The sequence below is a fragment of the Ambystoma mexicanum genome, chromosome 1p (assembly GCF_040938575.1).
Source record: "Ambystoma mexicanum isolate Mex_15411 chromosome 1p, UKY_AmexF1_1, whole genome shotgun sequence".
Taxonomy (NCBI): domain Eukaryota; kingdom Metazoa; phylum Chordata; class Amphibia; order Caudata; family Ambystomatidae; genus Ambystoma; species Ambystoma mexicanum.
Genome location: NC_090921.1, coordinates 1,314,744,261 through 1,314,761,552, shown reverse-complemented (window position 1 = coordinate 1,314,761,552; position 17,292 = coordinate 1,314,744,261).

Here is a 17,292-nt window from a genome sequence, read left to right as displayed (position 1 = left end):
AGCAAGTACTGTTTAAACCCCTCCATCTAATCTATGACATTGTCAATAGTCCAGTGAACTTAAATCTAAGTGTGGCATTGTTACCTGAAGCTGGATGAGTGGCACTGCAGCTTCTGGGTAACTACTTGGACAGAAAAGGTGTGAATAAGTCAGATGCCCATATCAATGAGGCGTCTCTTCCCATAAACTGTCCTCTGGTGTTGCACATTGCTAGGTATGAAAGACAATGTGCTGTCGGGACATCAATTTCCACAGCCACGAAGATCTTGGATTTTCCCATGCTGTACGGTAAAAGTGCGCAAACAAAGCATTCTCCTTCTGATCTTCTTCTTCTGACTTCTTTCATGTGTTGGTATCAAATTTTGTTCCCTAGATGTGCTGTGCTGTCCAGGTAGTTGTTTAGTTCATTGTTATCTTCATGTACGCTTCACTTGATTCTCAGTGCCCTTCTGTAGTTTGCTATAACTACATCTCTAAATGTGTCTGTGTGGCTTTTCCTCACTGGTGGACTCTTGGGCATTCCGGTCAAGGGAGCAAGTCTCCTTGTCTGTATCGCTGGGGTATATAGATGTTCTGCGGTTCTCTTCTTCTTTTCCTGCATCCTTTTCCTGCTTTCTATAAGTGCCTTCATCAACCACCAGCCTGTCGCCGGCCCAGTATATGGCTGCATCGAGGGCCTGGTACTTGTTCCTTGTGTTGGAACTTGTGTGCTGGGCAATACAGTCTCTGCGGTCTTATTTTTCAGTTCCTCATGCCGCTTCTTCGCTTTGGCTGCAAATGGGAATACATGATCTATTAACATTTGTGTCCTTGCAGTGAATTCTCCGACAGCCGCTTCTGTCTTCTTAAGAGCTTTTGTTAAGTCTTCTTTTGTTGGCCTTTCTCTCGATTCTTTTCGGTCTCCCTCATTATTTTCTGGGTCTGATTGTTCGGTAGGCAGTCTCATGCTCTGGGTTGCCTTCGCTTGAGGTCCTGTGGCCATTGACACATGCCCTGGTTCATGTGCATTCAGTGTGTGGGTGCGTGTAGTTGTCAGTGCTAAGTTTTCCTTCATTCCGTGCTGACCCTGTCTCTAGCCTTTCTCTTCATTCGTTACCTCAAGTGTGTATGTATCGCTGCTAATTACATTCATTTTCAGTTCACTTGCCTTACCATCAGATTTCCTCGGGACTAGGATAACTATATAGGGTCTGGGTGCTTTTGTGGGACTCATGTGTAAACCATCAGGTGGGTGCACTGAAATTGGACCGCTTCGTACGCCAAGGAAAAATGCAGTTCTGATCGTCAATGACAGCAAAATAATGATAAAGACAATGCCAATGTACATTATAGTTTGATATGTAAGGCGACAGCATTTTCTTCCAGAGAAGCGAGAGTGCCCCTCTGCTTGTGGGAGGACCAGGTTACTGCTCTGGCCCCCATCTCGATCATTCACTAAATGTCATTGATTTCCCCCAATTCAATATGATTCTTGAACAGTTTGTGTCATAAAGTATCAGGTGCTTCACAAGTGCCCCCCCTTTTGTGGGTGACGATTGTCTCTTGATACAGGATGTAGTATCCTTACTAGACTATGGAAAAATAGGTTAGACTAACACTTCAGTAAGTCACTTTTACTGTGCATGCTCAAAGTAGATGAGTTCCCAGTCCACCCCCCCAATCTGCTTCAGCCCTGCGGACATGCTGGAAGCTGGTCAGTGTGGAAAAATGGGAAAAAGGTAATCAAACAACAAAAGGTGAAGTTCTTGTTTCTGCTCCCTCGATCTGTCCCACGGCAGGATGATGACGTGCTTGACTCTGCTTCCTTGATCTTTTTCTCAGCGGAAGGAGTCACTGGAATCTCCTCAAATACTCTCTCTGAAAGTTGGACAGTTCCACTTGTAGCATGATACCATTGAGGAGCGTTCCCATTTGTGCAACGTTAGCTGGATCTCTGATGAATGTGAGGACCTCAACTTCGATAGGTCTCCCCACCATTTCTGGAAAGTCAATGACTAGGCGAAAGAGGACGTTGTGCGCCAGTCGGCTGTCCTCGGGTGACAGGGACATTTGTCCTGCCTTGCTGGGTTCAGGATTACAGGCTCTTCCCTTGACGAGAGCAGTCCTTGAACTTTCCTGATGCGTGGAGTGCAACTAAGTAACTGAGTTCCACAGCTGGCTCAAATGTTCAGAGTTTGCTGGATCTCGAATAAACGTGAGAGTGTCTGTGGTTCTCCCGACAATAGCTGGGCACTCCTCTATGATGTGAAAGAAAAGCATATTGACGAGTTCATCTATAATCACCTGTGGTGGAAGCATTTGTGTCCTTTTTGCTGTACTTAGGCAGTACAATGAATGCTTCCACGATGACGGTAAATAGTTGCCAGATTACTTTCTTGTTTGCAGGATCTTGGATAAAGTTTATGACACTGGTGACCCTCCCTGCCAGCGATGGATATGATACCAATACTAAATGGAAATAGTTTAGCACGTCCTTTGTGATGTTTCCGCTGGGGGACAGTGCTGCCAAACTAAGTCTTGATTTTTGATGATTCAGGATACTGCGTTTTGCTCTTAAAGTAAAAGTCCTTGATCACAGTCTGTTAGAGTCTTGTTTCTCAACAATGCTTGAGTGTGGTTTGATTTACAAGTTTGTGTCAACAAAATGTGTTGTGGCTTAAATGTGCAATTTTCTTCTTCAACCTGCAACTAGGATATACAGAGTGTCCGTTTATGTCCTTATCCCCTTTTGTTTAGAGGAAATGTCCAGTTTAAGCCACAACTTGCACCAGGGGTTCTTTGTCTTGGCTTTGCTGCTCATGCGTCCTTCTTCCTCGTCATGGATCTCGTCTGCATGTGGTGAGGTTCTTCCCCGTTGTCTGTGGGCTCTTCGCGGTGGGGTGCAGCTAGAGGGCTTTCTCCTATATAGGGCTTAATGTCATTGAGAAAAATCCATGCTCTCCTGCCCTGCAGTTTCACAGCTGAAGGAGTGCAGTCCTCTACGATGAAAGAGCCATTGAATCTTGGCTCGTCCCACCTCTTCCTCGTGTGGTTTTTTACTAACACCGCATCTCCAGGAAAGACGAGTGGAACACGTAGACCTTGAACATCATCTGTTTCAGTATCTCCTGCTGTGTTTTGTGCTGCGCTGCACCAGTTTCATTGTCGCTGCAGTTGGTCTGAAATTACAGTAAGGCTGGATGTCATGCAGTTCAGATATTTGCTCATTTCGGTTCCTAGGACCTCTTGGGTTGACTGGGCATCACATCTAGCTCTGTCTCGAGGGGTTAGGGGAGTATTCATTCTCCAGCATTGGATCTTTCATGGATTCACATGCTTAGAATATTCCCCGTCGTCAGGCTGGGAATCCCCGCTACATTATATAGACCCTTTCCCGTAGGAAAACTTTTTCGACGCTTATGTGTCCTATCCACCTCGTTTTGTATCATGCGTGCCCGCGCCGTCAGGACGCCATGATATAAATACAGGACCCGCCCCCGCGCTCCCTCAGATTTCAACCGTCTTTCAAAGTAGTGGGATCCTCGTGGTTACTGCTAGTCGAAATTAGGTTGTATTTTCGCTTCGGCAACGTTACATTCTGGAAAAAATATGTCCGGAAAAGCTTTATTTCGTCCTTGTGCGACATGTGGACTCAAAAAAGTCTATGAAGGTGATGCCCACATGGATTGTATCTACTGTCTCCACCCGCACCACACGGCGGATACATGCGAGATATGCCAGGGTTTCTCCCAAAAAACCCTTAAAGACCGGAAAAGAAGGTTGGTCGACTGGCTTAACGACAGAGCGGGTGCCTATCCGGCATCAGAAGTTGGCTCCACGGCCTCCAGGAGCAAGTCGGAACCTCCCTCGAAGAAGGTGCGACCTGTCGAAAAACGCCCTGCGGACAAGCATACGGGGAAGCATGCTGGGTCTTCCTCATCACACAAAAAGTCCTCCTCCTCCTCATCCTCTAAGACGGAGAGGCAAGCGGCATCAAAATCCTCCTCAGGGGACCGTCCTAGGTCTTCCGTGAGTCGAGACTCTTCAGCAGGGAAGTCGGCAACGAAATCAGCTACGAAGTCTAAAGGCTCGGTGCCGGCTACTTGCTCGTCGACCCCGGTGTCGCTGACGATGCCTATTACTATTCAGGCAGCAGCGGTGGGGATTCCTTCGTCGACGGTGACTCAATCTATGGCCTGGCAGCCAGAGACTTGTGACCCGGCCCCCCCTGAGGTCCTACTGCAGCCAGACACGGCCTTGTCAGCGTCGTCGGTGGAAGGAGAATGTGGCATGGTTATGCAGCCGTCGGACTTGGGCTTACGGCCTTCCAATACGTCGACGACGAGTGCGAGTGGGGGTGTGGTCCCTCTATCCTCGACGTTGCTGACCCCCCAGACGGTTTTGTCTCTGGATGTGCTTAATACACTTCAGAAGCTCCTGCAGCGTCTGGATAAGCAGATCCCTCAGCCTGGCACTTCATCGTCGATATTTTCTGCACCTTCCGTCGACGAACAAGCTCAAGCAGCTCGCTCGACGACCAAAAGCCCGTTGGCCTCCCAGGTGGCGAAGGATCGTCCTCGAGCGCAGGAGGAGGGTGAGCTATCGGAGTCCGATTCTATACGAGGTGACTCAGGGTCGGACATTTCCCTGTCACCGTCGAGAGACCCAACATTGAATTCGGATGTAGAGGTAGAGTCTACGAGGAGCCAGGCACAACCATCTCCTCCGGATGATGTGGGAGCCTTCCATGCAATGATGGGAAAAGCGTGTTCCGAGTTCGGCTTAATTCCTGAGGAGCAAAAGAAAGACTGTTTTCTTTTTGATCACATGGGTCAAAGGAGGAAATCGGTATTTGCCATCCCAATCCTGGACCACGTGTGGCAAGAAGGCCTCAAGACGATGCGTCATCCGTTCTCGGAACCGGCTATTAAGGGGCGTATTGAGAAAAAGTTTAAAGCTCCGGAGTCCACTCCAAAATGTCTAACATCACAGCCTCTGTCAGACTCTGTGGTATCGGCGGCAGCGGCTAGGAAGGCCAGAGTACAGCAAAAATGTTCAACCCCACCAGAAAGCGAGGCCAGGAGGCAGGACGCCTTTGGAAAAAAGGTGCTCTCAGTCGGCGCCACGACGGTAAGAGCAGCCAACTCCTTGGCGATTGTATCACGATACGATAGGGAGATGTGGCATAAACTAGCCCCTATCCTAGAACATCTGCCGGAAGAACATCGAAAAGCAGCCATGTTGCTAGTACGAGATGGTGAGGAGGCCTCGAACCACGCAATTAATATTGCGGTGGACCTAGCAGAGTCTGGCTTCAAACAAATCAATCATGGCGTAGTACTACGTCGACAAGCATGGCTCAAATGTACTACTTTCAGACCTGAAGTCCAATACAAAGTCCTAGACATGCCATGTGAAGGAGAACATCTGTTTGGAGACAAGGTAGATGAAGCCTTGAAGGGGATGAAAGAAGACACGGATACCGCTAGGTCTCTCGGCGCCCTCCAGACAGGTAGAAGTTTTCGCTCTTTTCGCCCCTTCAGGGGTGCTTCCGGAAACTCCCGCTTTGGAGCCTCTAGGGACCGTGGATTTAACAGGCCCTCATACTCCTCACAAGGTTACAGACGTGCATCCCAGTCGGCACGTAGAGGCAGAGATTATCAAGCCTCCAGACGACGCGGCTCGGGTCCCTCGTCGACGAAGGACAAGCAAACCAGCAACCAATGACGGCCTTCGGAACGTCCTGGGGGGTCGAGTCTCTCATCATATCGACCAATGGAAATGCATCACCACAGATCGATGGGTTCTGGACACGATTCGCATGAGTCATGCGCTGCAATTCAAAAACAAGCCTCCAAGTCTTCCGCCAGTGTTTTCGGCCCAGCCCCACCTTCGAGTTCTAAGACAAGAGGTGGCGCTTATGCTGCAAAAAGGAGCGGTAGAACGGGTTCCTGTGGCACAGGAAGGACAAGGGGTTTATTCCCGGTTCTTCGTCGTCAAGAAGCCAAATGGAAAATGGAGGCCCATTCTCGACCTGAGGGTACTCAACAAATGGCTAAAGAGCTCAAAATTCAAAATGCTAAAGCTCCAGGAGGTTATCAGGCCAGTGCAACCCATAGATTATCTGTCGTCGCTAGACCTTCAGGACGCATATTTTCATATCCCAATACGTCCACGACACAGGAGATATTTAAGGTTCGTCGTCGGGCGAAAGCATTTTCAGTTCAAGGTCCTCCCGTTCGGTCTCAAGTCCTCCCCCAGGACGTTCACCAAGTGTTTGGCCCCTATAGCGGCCCATTTAAGGAAGGACGGTCACCATGTCTATCCCTATCTAGACGACTGGCTGGTCAGAGGTTCGTCCATGGAACAAACACGAAACAGTCTGGGGGCCACGATGTCCCTCTTACAGGAACTGGGCTTCGTGATAAACTTCAGCAAGTCCTCTGTAGAGCCTTCGAGGACCTTGGTCTTTCTAGGAGCGGAGTTTCATACGCACACAAGCCTTGTAAGACCATCCAGCGAAAGAATACAGAAGTTAAAAAGCAAGGCGTCGGAATGGAGATGCGGTACCAGGGTGTCGGTGCGCAAATACATGTCCCTGCTAGGGACCATGTCATCCTGCATTCCGTTGATAAACAACTGCCGTCTGTTTATGAGGCCTTGCCAGGAATTTCTAGCGGACCGTTGGGCGCAGAGCCAAGGTCGCTGGTCCGACAGACTGGTCATCGACGAACAACTGGTACAAGCACTCTGTTGGTGGAGAGTTTCTACTCATTTAACGAAAGGAATGCCTCTGGTGGAACCGGAGTTCCAGAAGACGGTGGTGACGGATGCATCGCTGAGCGGATGGGGAGCTCATCTGGATACGTTACAGGTACAAGGCCGGTGGTCGTTACAAGAGTCCTCCCTGCATATCAACCTGCTAGAACTGAGAGCAGTGCGGTGGGCTCTAAAATCTTTTCTTCCTCAATTGAGAAACTCTGTGGTGTGTATCATGACGGACAACACGACTACAATGTTTTACCTAAGGAAACAAGGAGGAACACGTTCCAGGTCCCTGTCGATGGAGGCACAGAAAATCTGGCACTGGGCCCTGCAACACAATATGCTAATCTTGGCGTTCCACCTGCCAGGTGTGAGAAATGTGGAGGCCGATGCCCTCAGCAGGGAAATGAACGAAGTTCACGAATGGGTGCTGAATGACCAGCAACTACAACATGTATTCAAGAAGTGGGGACATCCTTCCATCGATCTGTTCGCGACGAAGGACAACAGGAAATGACCGCAGTATGCAAGCAGATGGCCTCAGCAGGGCTCACTGGGGGATGCGTTCTCCTTCCCATGGACGAACAAATTCCTGTACGCATTCCCTCCATTTCCTCTTATCCGGAGGACGTTGCAATGGATCCTCAAGTACCCATGTCGGGTGATTCTGGTGGCCCCGTATTGGGCCAGACAGGTGTGGTTTTCAGACCTGCTGCACATAGCGGCGGCGGAGCCAATGAGGTTCAGGAAGATCCCCAACCTTCTGTCTCGACAGGAAGGTATCGTTTGGCATCACGACCCGGACAGCCTCAAGTTGACGGCCTGGCTCCTGACTTCGCCGAATTTGGTCAGCTAACGATTCCGGAGGAGTGTCGTCGTATTCTGCAAGCGGCAAGAGCACCTTCCACAAACACTTCATACTCGTACAAATGGAGGAGTTTCTGTCAGTGGTGTGTGGATCAACCAGGTTTGGTTCCGCAGTCGATTACGCCGGAACAGCTCCTTCCATACTTGCTGTTCTTAGCTCAAAAGGGCTTATCGGTGTCGTCGATAAAAGTACACCTGGCCGCCATCTCCAGGTTTACACGTCAACGACATTCCGCACCATTATTCGGCGACCGCCTGATTAAGCACTTCCTTAAAGGTTTGTTTAGGAGTTTCCCTCCCGAGAAGAGATTTCCTCTGGTGTGGAGCCTCAATCTGGTGTTAGCGTCTCTTATGAAACCTTGGTGGCCATCACTTCAGCCCGACGTATTTCGGAAATCCAAGCTCTAATGGTAGACCCACCATACTTAAGATTTTTCAAGAACAAGGTGGTCCTTGCCACTAACCCACAGTTCATACCGAAAGCTCCTTCAGTGTTCCATAAACATTCCTCTATTGTCTTACCTACGTTTTTTCCAGAGCCATGCTCGGGAGCGGAGCGCACGTTACACACATTAGACGTGAATTGGGCTCTCAAGTTTTATCTTCATCGCACGCAACCTTTCAGGAAAACGAGGCAATTTTTCGTGGCCTATGGTTTGGGTGCTAAAGGCAAAGCCATTTCAAAGCAAGGACTGTCAAGATGGGTATCGTCTACCATTTTGTACTGCCATTCCAAGGCTGGGAAACCTCTTCTGCGACGCCCAAGAGCTCATTCAACTAGAGCGGCGGCATCGTCGACGGCGCTGTGGTCTGGAGTCCCTCTGGGGGACATCTGCATGGCGGCTACCTGGGCGGCTACACACACTTTTACCCGCCATTACTGCCTGTCACAACAACATGCCGAAGATACTCGGATGGGACAGGCGGTGCTTCAACACCTATTCCAATAAGGTACGCCCCGGTTGAGGGGTTAGATCTTGTTGCAATTATGATTGAATATTGTTCGTTTTCTATGTTAACAATTGCTGATGGGTACACGACCATAGGGAACGGGCATTGTGAGGAAAGTATGTGAGTTTGCATTCATCTTTTCGGGATGGTACTGTGTGGGATGTATTTACCCATGCATCCGAGCCCTACCTCAAAACTGTGCATTACTGGCATTGAAAACATCATAATGGCCAGAGCTTCCCAGAAAATGCACAGGGAAATGCATGAAGAATAGGCTGCCACTCATTTTTGCCGATGTTATGGGCACAGAAGGACACTGCCTAAAACCACCATTGGACTACCCACACAGTAGTCTGAAACCATTGGGAATGGCAAAGCTGATTGCCAAAAGCAAACCCATAACTGTTGGGAATTCATTTTCTTAAATCCCAAAAAGGGGTGCAGTACCAGTACTCACCACTATCCAAAAGCCGGCGTTTTAAAACAACACCAGATTTTACTTTTTGTATAAAACTGAATAAATGAACCCAAAGCAGGCCAAAGAAAGACTTACTGAGAGGTGGATCCAATGTAAAGTTATATTCTGAAGTGACTTGAAGGTTTATAACAAGAGTGGCTGAGCTGTGGATTTCAGCAGTTTAAGAAAATTTGGACTGAAAGACACTAAAAATCTAAATGTTTAAAAGAAATGAGTGACCTACTTTTGAGTGTCACATAGGTTTCAATTGTTTAAATGTCATAGTTTTAAACTTAGAATCAGCATTCTAGCTGCATATGTAAAAATGTTCAGTTTTATTTGAATGCAGAAGACTGGGGAACAGAAATGACATGTAGCTAAAAACTGGCTTAAAGAGATTCCAATTTTGCCTGGCAACTACCCCCGACAGGAGATGAAACTTGAGTCACAGCTGTGTTCCCAGGCCTATCTGCCTTTTGCTGGCCACACTAAGGATATGCCATCTCTCTGATAATTGAATTAAGGGGAGCCCCCACAGAATACAGGAGCTCTGAACAATGCAACCCCCTTCACCCAGGCAGATGGTTTATTGCAGATGTCGTAAAACAGCTTCCTCCTGGAAGGACAGGGGAGGGGCACTGCCTGTGAGAGCAAGCTGGCTTGGCAGAACTGGAAAAACCAGAAATTCAACCTTGTGCTGGGGGGAAACCACACCCCTTTGGGGCCAGAACATAACTCTAAAAAGATGAATAACTCATAGTACGGACTTGTGAAAATTATTTAAATGATACCATAATTCTTGTGATTTTTCTGCCCACATTTTAAGAAGTGTTAGGACCCGGTGGTATGTTCAGGGGGGTTTTAGCGGAAAAGAGGATATTACTCAAAATGTGTGCATGTGAAAAATCGGACACTTCATCAACTAATGTCCATACTCCTTGCGCACATGTGTGTAAATTTGGGGTAATGTCCGGTATTGCAAAATCAGTTAAAAAGTGAAATATGTGCCATTTCTGAATGCAAGCCCCCAGGAAGAGCAGAGTTTGAACAGGGGATACCTCCTGTGATATGTGAGGGGTGCATATGATTTTAAAACAATATGTACCTCTGCAAATATGTATTTGGTTCAAATCTAGATTTGTGTGCAAGTTGACAGGAGGCGTGGACTTTCTGCAGGCTGTAAAATGACATCACTCTGACACAACTTAGCTCCCCCAATCAGGGGAGAAATGAAAGCTTGGCCAATGATAAGTGGAGAGGGGTAGAGCCTAGTGATGCTGCACACACACCCATTTTAAAAACAGATAAAAGCAGACAGACAGGACAGATAGGGTCCTTCAAATCCATTTGCAGCTGGAAGCTCTGCCGGGAAAATCCATACTTTACCTCCCTCAACCTTCAGAGAGCAGACATAGAGACTTCAAATCTATCAAATTTCCAGAACCAGAGAGAGAGCAGAGCTGACCCAGATCACTGTGAAGTGCAGAGACCAGAGTCCAGTCTAAAACCTGACCAGATCCGTGGCGAGGCCCATTTAATTCAAGAATATAGTGTGAGTACCTAGCAAACTGTGCAGAACCAATCTCTTAGTTAACATAATATAATTCAATCTATTTAATCTAAGTAGAACTGCCTCCTAACTGTCACCTGTCATTTGCAAAGCTGTCACCTGTCATTTTCTAGTTGCAAGCTGCACTTGTCTTTTTGAACTTTAAAATTTCAAATCTGAAAAACGACCTTTATTTAATCGCTCATATCTCCCTGACCATTTGTGCTAGAGACTTGCAGTAACTTTCCTTTGAAAGCTTAGAATCTCAGCTTTTCAACGAACCTAGAACCGCATTCCCTATAGTTTTGCCGCAATCGCGGAAAATGCATTCGCGAATTTGCAGCGATTTGAAAATTTCTCCACTTGCAAAAAGATAGCCGCTTTTGCTTTCCTCTGAAAAAAATCGTTTGCCTCATAAAAACTATCCCTGCATCACTGCTAGAGTGAGCCTGAGCTAATATTAACTAGATACCACTCACCTGAACCTCTAGAGGGAATTAAAAGCATTTTAGCATATTTTTTTTCTTCATTGCCAGCACATATAAAAGCATTTTGGGCCTGTGTTTAAAACTCCGATCTGTAGTCTAAGCTTGCTGGGATGAACTGAATTACATTTGATTGCATTTCTGAGAGCTGTGTGCCTCCCTTCCATTTCCTTGCATTGCATAAAAGGGGGGGGTGAATTGTCCAAGAAAGTGATTACATTGTCTTTTGCTGAAATCCTATCAAGTTATTTTCTGTACTGCATTTCATTCCACATTGCATCCATTTGAAACCATAAAAGTATTGTTGCTATCTTATCCATCCTATAACCACTCATCATTGATTATAAAGAAGTGTGCTAGTGCCAGATTCTCCGTTGTTAATCTTTATCATATCAGATTAAGTGTGCTATTCAATTATTAATTTATTCTAAAGTGTGATATATATATCTATTGTTTAAACTATCAATTAAACCTTTTAACTTGCAAAACAGAACTACTTCTTGGCTCAGTGGGGACAGGAGGATTCCAAGAGAGGGGTGTTATATAGAGGTAGTCATCCAGAACGCATGAACTGGACATAAAGATATATCAATAAGGGTTTTCATTCAGTATTCTAGACTAGGCGTTGACTTGGCTGTAGTGCTGAATTGAATCCTCTTACAAATTGGGGGCTCGTGCCGGACGTTTGGGTTAGATCTATCACTTGTGCAGATTAATACAGCGTGCCAGCTGACCAGATACACATATCCGGTCGGATCACCATGCTGTGTTACGCTGTAAAGCACTCCTCAAAGGAACGCTCTTAGGAAAAGGTCTGTTTTGCAAAAATAAAATACTAATTTCTGTAAGTCAGGACAGAGACCAATCTCTAGAATGACGACCTTAGTAGACATGAAAATAGCCAGAGAGCACTTCTTACATAAGTTATTTGTGAGAGGTGAGTGGACTCACCAGGACCGCACGGTCTGGTTGCAGGCCATCACGCAACAGGTCACTGAAACAGGGTCAGATATATGGGGAAATCAGGGTCCCCTACATGTGGCCCTGAGTGAACTATACATGGCTCCTAAAGCTAAGGATGAACAAGACAAGATGGTTAGGATAGCCGCATACCTGTACCTATATATGGGAGACATGCAGGATAAATGTACTGAAAGCCAAGATCTGGCGAATAAGCGACAGATGGCGTTAGAGAAGGTCCAATCTGACCTGGTCTCTTCTGAGCAGAGGCTGCAGGGGAGCCAGGAGTCAGAAAATGAGAGTAGACAGCACATCATTAAAATAAAGAGGGATATGGACATCCTGCAACAGGAAAAGGCTGACCAGGATACCAGATTTCTGGCCTTGCAGAAGGAGTACCAAGAAGGTTCGGACTCCCTGCTGCAGAGCCAGAAAAAGCTGGAGCAACAATTAGACTTTAACAGGGCATGCACGGAGCAGGTAGCCACCATGCAAAGTCATCTAGATAGAGTGAAGGCAGAGAGCAACAAGCTGATTTTGAAAGACCTGGATACCCAGGCAGAGTTTGATGAAGAACGCCAGAAAGCTGGTGCCTTTCAAAGGCAGAGGGACGACCTGGCGGCACAAATGCAGGCTCTTAGCCAGGAAAGAGAGGCCTTAGTCCAGGAAGTCTGCCATTTAAAAAGAAAAACAGAAGAAAATCACCTGGCCCACCAGGGACTGGGTGACCTCCAAAAAGAACACCAGGACTGGCTAGAGCACACCAGGAGGGTGGAGGAGGCTCTGGCAAGACAGGAGCAGGCCAATAAGGACACAGCTCAGGAGGTAACCCTCCTGCAGCAAAGACTGGCCCAGTGCTCCAGGACCAATCAGGAAACGCAGAGAGAGAATGAGGCTCTCTGCCAGCACAATGATAGGCTCCAACAACAGGTAGCGATGCAGGAGAGACTGATAGAGTCTAGTAAGGCCTTAACTGAGGAACTGAAGGCGCAGGCTCTTGCATTGCAACAGGGAGCAGGGGCGGATAGAGACCAAGTTCGCTGGGAAAGGGAAACTCCTGAGCATAACCTCAGGAGCCCTGGTACCAGAGGCCTTTATCTCTCTCAGTCCCTGGACTCTGCCACCCCCATGTCCCCTGGCGCACATGAGCACAGGGCCACAGGGATGGCAGATTACTATCCAGCCAGAAGCATGGGGCTCATAAGCCAGTACCACCCAGGAATGGAGGGGCGGGCATCCGAGTATGGGCACCCAAGCACAGTGCAATTTAATGGGGAACCCCAGGAGAGTAGGCCCATTAAGGGCATCCTGAAAACCTCTGCCCAGTTAGGTCAGTGGGGGGGGTACCCATCAAATCCTGGCAGCAAGGAGGGATCTGAAGACTCCTCTGAGCGGTACAGGACACAGGAGACCAGGTCCCCACATTCTGCCAGCCATTCCCAGGCTCGCAGAATCCGGGAAAACCTGGAAGAACAGACGGGAACCTCTGGGAGCAGTGCCTCTGAGTCAGAAGATGAATGGACCAGGGTTACCCGAACCAAAAGGGCCAATAAGACAAAAAGGGCCTTGCTTAAGGACCCCTTAAAGCAGATTAAGGCAATCAGGAGCGTCATCACGCCTTATCATAAGAACGCCAAGTACTCTGTTTGGGAGCACTTAGAGTTGTTTGAGCAAATGATGGAGACTTTCCATTTGAAGGACAGCCAAAGCTGTATTCAATATGTAAAGTGGACCTTCTCCCCGGAATACTCCAGTTTCTTTGCGGGGCTGGAGGACCAAAATCATTTAAGATGGTCCACCTATAAGGCGGCCATCTTGAAACATTTTTCCATTCATAGAAATCCTCAAGAGGCTCACAAGGCAGCCTACAATTTGCAATGTGGGGAGGATCAGGCCCCACAAGAATTTGTGCAAGAACTGAAACGTGCCTTTGCGCAGACCACCAGAAGGGTGCGCACAGACAGCAGAGAATTTGTCAATACATTTTTCCATGCCTTGCCCAAATATATAATGACCCAGCTCTTGAGAGATTTTCATGAGAAAAGATCTTTAGACTGGGTCATTGAACAGGCTACCCGGATCTATGAGGTGCAGAAACCGTTAGATAGCAAAAGTAATGCCCAGAAAAACCCCAAAGCCAACAGCACCCCTGCTGCTGCCAAGGTGGCAGAGGTAAAGGTCACCCTCGTTTTGGATTTGGAGATGGGGGGCCTAAAAACCTACCTGCACCTAATAATGCTAGGCCCAGAAGGTCCTCGGGCCAGTCACAAACAGGGAGTCAAGGAGGTAGTCCCACAAATGGGGTCCCTCGCTCTCCTGACTATGTAAGTCCCCGTTACAAGGGAAATCGACCCATCCTGGGTTATGTGTGGACTCCTCCAGCCCAAGGGGGGGATCCAGCCAAGCACCTAACCCAGGGAACTTCCCTCCCAACTTCCCACAGGAGGGCAGAAATTCTCCAAATCCTGGGCAGAACATTTTCCCCAGGTATCCACCCAATTTCCAACCCCAAAATCATCCATCCTTCTTTCCCCAATTCCCTGAGCCCAGACAACCTAATCCGGGAGAGGGGAGGCCAAGGGTGGAGGGGTACCCAAATCTTCCCAACCAGGGGTACTACCAAAGAAGGGATAGCTACCCTTCCCGGGATCAGCCCAGGGGAGAAAACAGGGCCCCGTATCAGCCTGAGCGGGGTTCCCAGTTAGAGCGCCAGGTTCAAAACATGGCGCGGGATCTGGGTCAAATACTGAGGGCACAGCAGAACCCTCAGATGAGCATGCCGGCACAGATGCCCCAAACTCTGGACCTGGTGCCCCAGAACAATGACGGGGGCAGCACCCCGATAACTCACCGGTTCCCAGGGAGGAGGCACAAAGGGAAGGGGGGTGTAAAGCCTTGGAGGAAGCTTCCTTCCTCACTTGTAAACAGCCCCGGGAAACCCAGGAACCGGAAACAAAATCTCTTGCCCCTGAAAGTCTGCCTCCTAAGGAGCAGAGGGGGGTAGGAGAAACAAAAGACCCAAACAGACTCAGTTTGAGGAGGAGGTACAGATCTTCCAATTTGAGGGAGAGGGATCCTCAGAGGATCCTGGGAAAAGGATCTTCTCCTTCAGAGAGGGGGGAACTCCTCCCAAAGAAAAATGGGTCCCTAGGGATGCAAATCCAGACTGGGGAGATGTGGAGACTGAGCTACCGCCGCCCACCATCTCATCCCAGAACCAACAGCAAGAAAATCCCCTGGTTCAAACCCATCCTGGTGACTGCCTCCGAAAAGGGGGGGGCGGCCCGTAACCGGAGCCAGGGGAACCCACAATTGCTCTGATCTCCAGTTGCCAACTTTTTCTTTCAGATTCCCAAGGCTCTCCACAGAATTCTGCCCAAATCTCTTTGCTAGCGATGTCCAAAACCAGAAAGTTAGCCCACCAGTTGTCCAAAAATGTGCATTATCTGTGCCCCCTTGAGGAGAAGGAGGGAAGATACTATGCCCCGGTACAAGTACAGGGGCAGGGGACAATTTTAGCGCTGGTGGACACGGGATCTCAAGCTACCCTTCTGTCCAGAAGGGCCTTTGACGAACTGAATGCAGGAAGGGGAGAGAATTACCAAATTCCTCTCACCTCACTTCCTGGACAACTCCAGAACTTTGACGGGAAGGAAATTCCCGTCGAGGGGACGGCAGACTTGGACATTAAAATTGGGCGACACAAGTTGAACACCCAGTCATAGTTGTGACTCCAGAGGGCACCCCTTGTTTACTAGGGAATGACCTCCTGAGGAGGTTGTCACCCTTAATAGATTGCGTAAACAAGGTCCTCTGGACCCAGACTAGCCGACCAATAAAATTAAAACAGAGTGTCAACCATGTTAGTTTAAACGGCACCTGCCACATGGTTGAACAAAAATCTGACCAAGTAGAATTTCACTTCCAGAATAGCCAAATTCCAGACGTGACAGTAATAGCAGTAGGACAACAGACTGGTGATGGGGGGTCCTCTCTATTTCTGAAAATCAACCTTCCTTCCAGTCTAAAGTTGTACTCCACGCTGGAAGGAAACACTCTGAGATTCTATACTAATCCACAATCAGAAACTCCCACTCCTATAGTCCAGAAAGATGTGAAATCAGCTCAGAGCCTGGCTGATATTCAGCAAATTGGAGAGCAGTTGTTCATCCCTATTCAGTTAAATGATGGGAAGGACTCTGTTCTCGCTCGAGTGTGTGTGAACAACGGTAAGAGCTTCATCAGCGAAGCCATGTTCCGCCAACTCCCAAAAGATCCAGCCATTCCCACCTTCAAACTGATAGACACATGGGAAATGGACCTGGAAGCACCTAATTCCAAACATCTCCTGCCAAGCAGGTGTATGCTAAAAATCTCCATTGGCAACAAGAGCATAGTCCACAATTGTTGGGTCGTGCGAGACGTCCCTGCCGCCTTTTACTTAGGCAGTGACATTCTCAATCGATTTGCCATTAGTTTGGACCTAATAAACTTCAAAGCTTGGTCCCGATTAGCGGATAATCCCATGGGCTTTGATGATCCAGAAAAAGCATTTAGGTCAGCTCAATTGCTACCTTATGCAGTTGAAATTCAGATCAAAGAGGAAGTCACCATCCCAGAAAGGACCCGACAATTCTCCCTGGAAGTGAAAGTTAAAAGAGGACAATATTTGCAAAACCCTGATGCTTACATACATCTAAATGCTTCTCTCCAACAGCAAGGGTTAGGGGTAAACCCAACACCATTAGTCAACATAGAACATGACACCATTCCTATAGAGGTGGATAACAGCGACTTAAAGAGTATTACTCTAGCCGCAGGCACCATTATTGGAATGGCGGTTGATGACCGACATTTTTCCATAGATTTAGGTAATGAACTGTTAGGGCCAATCCCCAAGGACTGCTTTGACAGTGACAGTGATGACAATACAACACCAGACAGGATTTTTACCCGGCATGGGGGGAACTTCCTGGTGTACACTTCTTGCCCTTATGGTAAGGAAGATGTGACTTGTGACTTCAGGAGGGATGAGGTGATTTTCCAGGTCCATGAGGGCTGCCTTTCCCACCTGAAGCCTCCAGTTCAAATCAGCACTCTGACCAGGGACTTCTCCACCCAGCTGGAGGAGGCCGATGAAATAGCCAAACCAGAAGTCTTTCCAGGCTTCAGGCAGATGGTGGAAGAGAGAGTCAACCTAGCTGATGCCTGTGTGACTCTGGAACAAAAGCAAAAGTTGAAACAAGTTTTCTTGGATTTCCAAGATCTCTTTGCGGTAG